This window comes from Rhagoletis zephyria, unplaced genomic scaffold (assembly GCF_001687245.7).
Source record: "Rhagoletis zephyria isolate East Lansing unplaced genomic scaffold, Rhagoletis_zephyria_1.1 Rzeph_scaffold_04133, whole genome shotgun sequence".
In the NCBI taxonomy this organism is placed as follows: Eukaryota; Metazoa; Arthropoda; class Insecta; order Diptera; family Tephritidae; genus Rhagoletis; species Rhagoletis zephyria.
In genome coordinates, this window is record NW_016161216.1 from 34,689 (window position 1) to 39,199 (window position 4,511).

Below are 4,511 nucleotides of genomic sequence, written 5' to 3' on the forward strand. Positions count from 1 at the left end.
CGAAAACTACTTTCGAGTAAAAGGCAAACGTTTTTAGAAATTTATGGCAAGTTTTATTTAGTTAGCTTTAGGTTTTTATTTTTTTTTTTACAATTTGGCACGACCGAAATGCGTATATCTAATTAAAATTAATATTAGTTTTTCACTCGGTTTTATGTACCTGTGGAACGTATGTTCCAACAGGGCTACCAACATTACGACAGCGCTGAATTTTTTGAATTTTAACCATGGTGATTGTTGTTTGTTTAAATTTCAAAGTGGTACATAAAGAAACCGGGTTTGCTTTTCCATTATATTATTATCCTTTTCTTCTAAAAATTATTGAACATTGAAAAAAAAATAATTCCAAATTTTTTTTTTTTAATATTTTTTTCAAAAGTAAACTAGCTCATCTTAGAACGGCAAAAAAACGCCAAATTTTGACATAAAGCCTAGTCGTTTATCTTCGAGTTTGGAGGGGTGCTTCTCTAACTTTAGCAAAACACCTTATATCTAAAAAAATTCCAGAGCGACAAAACTATTTTTTCCACAACTAATTAACGGCAAAAAACGGCAAATTCATGGGTATATGCGACATATTTTGCTTGATGTTGTTTCGCTAACTTTATGCACATAAATTAATCGCATACTCATTGAGAAAAATGGCCTCTTTGAAAAGAGGGCGTGGAAAGGTACAAATATACTGGCTTTTACTTATCTTTGAATGTGTATATAATTCTTCTGTAGGTATATTNATTAATCCCATACTCATTGAGAAAAATGGCCTCTTTGAAAAGAGGGCGTGGAAAGGTACAAATATACTGGCTTTTACTTATCTTTGAATGTGTATATAATTCTTCTGTAGGTATATTTGTGAGTGAAATCCTAAATGGCTGGACGGATTTTAACAAAGTTTTGTGTGTTTGTTTGAGTAGGTGTCTGGATAATTTAGTTTCACAATTAGTTTAGTAATTACTAAAAATCGACAAGTGAGAAAAGGTGCCGCAAATGTCACAATAAATCGACCTGTTGCACCATTGAGTATGAACTCTCGTGTGATACGATTGGCGCAATGGATGTGATTTGCCAATATTATTATGCGTTAAAGCTTCATTCGAAGAAACCATGGTTCAGTTGTGCTGTGGTAAATCTCAAATCACCACCTGTCGAAATACCTTAAAAGCCAGTTTCATGAATGCGATTTAATGAAAATTAATTTTTTTGAATTGAATTTAATATAGAACCTGACAGAAAAAATAATTTTTCACTTGAATTACTTTCGTGAAACTGGCTTTTAAGGTATTTCATCTCAGTATTTATATGTATATTGTATTTCTGTTGAACAAGGATACGCATTTATTTTTAAATTGTCACCACCTATAAGATAAAGTTTCTAGGGCACATTCACTATNTGCGATTTAGTGAAAATTAATTTTTTTGAATTGAATTTAATATAGAACCTGACAGAAAAAATAATTTTTCACTTGAATTACTTTCGTGAAACTGGCTTTTAAGGTATTTCATCTCAGTATTTATATGTATATTGTATTTCTGTTGAACAAGGATACGCATTTATTTTTAAATTGTCACCACCTATAAGATAAAGTTTCTAGGGCACATTCACTATAGATCCGGAGCATTGTTGCCACCAGGGAATTTCTCATGGACATAACACTTTCGTTCGGTTATTTAAGGCAGCAAACGACCACCAAACCATAGTTTTAGCCGATGAATGTGCCAGTACAAATCGTAAATGTGGATTGTTGGACCAAAATGTTTAAATTAAAAATCTAATTTTGGGCGGAACGAAGTTCGCCGGGTCTGCTAGTTTGTTTATATTTTTGTTGGCCTGTGTAATAAGTATTGTTAAATAGCCAATACCCGCATGTATGCGGCGCCTTTCGAACTGTAAAACTGACTCAATTCTTTTCTACGTATATTTATAATACGGGTATCGACTTTCAAGCAAATCGGACCATAAATAAGACTTTTTTGGAATAGATCGGTCCCTGCCACACTTAACGGAAAAAATCGATCCTATATGCTAATCTAGCGTAGCTCGGCCCCTGCGCCACCTATCGGAAAAATTAAAACTTTGTGCACTCCATTCGAATCGGTTATGAAACATAAGAGAAAATTGTTCCCAATTGATTCATGCTCATGAATGAATTACACAATTATCCGAAATTTTCCAAGCTTCACAATGAATTTTCCACCTTAACATCATCCAAAATCATCAAATCATGCGATAAGATACAAACTTTCGTCGAAAAAAATCAAATTTTTCGCGTTCTTCCGGATTTTTCCGAGTTTTCCACTTAGAANTCAACAGAAATACAATATACATATAAATACTGAGATGAAATACCTTAAAAGCCAGTTTCACGAAAGTAATTCAAGTGAAAAATTATTTTTTCTGTCAGGTTCTATATTAAATTCAATTAAAAAAATAAATTTTCATTAAATTGCTTTCATGAAACTAGATTTTAAGGTAAAAAATTGCAAAATCGGCCTAACCATTCTCGATTGATGAATTACTATACNCTTCTTCCGGATTTTTCCGAGTTTTCCACTTAGAATTTTCTATGTTTCCATTCGAAAGCCATTCCGAAGGAATTGCACAAAACATTCCATACAAAAAAATCAATTTTCGATTTTCCAATTTCCCGACTTTCCCGGGAGGTTTCCCCAAAATTTTCTTTCGTAAAAAACTTCTCTTGGAAATTACGAACAACTAAAAAAAAAATTGCAAAATCGGCCTAACCATTCTCGATTGATGAATTACTATACATTTTTCACGCCATTTTTATATATATAGATTCAATTAAAAAAATAAATTTTCATTAAATTGCTTTCATGAAACTAGATTTTAAGGTAAAAAATTGCAAAATCGGCCTAACCATTCTCGATTGATGAATTACTATACATTTTTCACGCCATTTTTATATATATAGATTCAATTAAAAAAATAAATTTTCATTAAATTGCTTTCATGAAACTAGATTTTAAGGTATTTCGACAGGTGGTGATTTGAGATTTACCACCGCACAACTCAACCCTAGTTTCTTCAATGAAGCTTTAACGCATAATAATATTGGCAAATCACCTCCACTGAGCTAATCGTAACACACGAGAGTTCGATATACTCAATGGTGCAACAGGTCGATTTAGTCTGACATTTACGGCACCTTTTCTCACTTGCCGATTTTTAGTAAAAACTCCACCTCAGCACCACCTGGCAGCTCTTTTTTGCAATTGGACTGCCTTTACCGTTTGTTTTGAATATTCGCCAAATCGGATCATAAAAAAGATTTTAAGTAATAGCTCTGGCGGACTAGATTGTGAAACTAAACTATTCAGAGACCAGGGTTGGGCACGCTGCACTAAATCGAGATTTTCACTACCACTAGGGCTTTAGTGGTAGTGCATTTCAAATTTCACTACCACTATATGGTTAGTGATAGTGCATTTTAAATTTCACTACCACTAAGAATATGCTTAGTGGTAGTGCATTGCAAATTCTACTACCACTGTATGGTTAGTGGTAGTGCATTTCAAATTTCACTATTTCTGCATGGTTAGTGGTAGGGCATTTCATATTTTACTACCACTATATGGTTAGTGATAGTGCATTTAAAATTTCACTAGCCCAGAATTTTCACTATCACTATCTGGTGAGCGGTAAGGGAACGAAAGTTTGATTATCACTGACTATTTACATTAGTTTACAAATTTAGGAAAAGTTTGCCATCTGTGCAAATTTCTTAGTTACCCGATGATATAGTTCTTTATACCAGATCAAAGGACTTAAGGCATCCTTTCGTTATTGAATACAATACTTCTAGTGAAAGTGTCAGAAGCTAAACCCAATTTTGTACCCGAGCGCACTTGTGCACAAGGGTATATTGACTTTGTTCACATAACGGTTGTTTGTAACAGCCAAAACGAATCGAGATAGATATAGATATAGACAAATGTATACATAAATGCTCAGAATGAATAGAGAAGTCGATTAAGCCATGTCTGTCTGTCCGTCCGTCTGCCCGTCTGTCCGTCTTTCCGTGTAAACGATAACTCGGGCAAAAATTGAGATATCTCATCGAAATTTAGTATGTAGGTTGCCACCCTCGCGAGGGCAGGCACCTTGCCGTTGGTGCGGGGGCTTAGCTGAATCACCAACCGGTCCTCTTCTGGTCTGAGGTAACGCGGATGTGGCAGCCTCCGCGCTACCTTCCCTCCAGATTTAGGCCGCTGGAGAACAGTGACCAAGAACTGCCACCTCCTAATCCAGGGTGTTAAGGGACACCGTGCCTATTGGACGGTTTGCAGCCAGGATGGTATAAACCGGCTGTAGTAGAACGGCGCCTTTCCGAAACCGGGCCGCATCGGGGAGTAACGGTGGCCTTACCGCGACAAAAGGCGCTGGCGTGGCGGACTTTTAAGATCCCCTTCAAAACCTTAGACTGCTGAGCTCGCCTCGTCGAGCAGGCGGTCGTACGAAAAAGATGATCACAACAACAAAAAAAAAACAA